This window comes from Cibotium barometz, chromosome 43 (assembly GCF_041138505.1).
Source record: "Cibotium barometz isolate CiBa-2024 chromosome 43, ASM4113850v1, whole genome shotgun sequence".
Classification (NCBI taxonomy): Eukaryota; Viridiplantae; Streptophyta; class Polypodiopsida; order Cyatheales; family Cibotiaceae; genus Cibotium; species Cibotium barometz.
This window is the reverse complement of record NC_141088.1, coordinates 40120853-40121068: the sequence shown is the minus strand read 5'-3', so window position 1 is coordinate 40121068 and position 216 is coordinate 40120853.

Below are 216 nucleotides of genomic sequence, written 5' to 3'. Positions count from 1 at the left end.
GAATCTGATGTTCCCACATGAAAGATACCCTCTTATCTTGTCTGTCTAAGCACATGGTGCTTGCTTCAACCCATATAAGGCATTCTTCAACTTAAATACATGTGTAGGATATTTGGGATGCACATAGCCTTCTGGCTGCTCCATGAACACTTCTTCTTGTAATTCACCATTTATAAATGCATTCTTTACATCCATTTGATGCATTTACCAAACCAT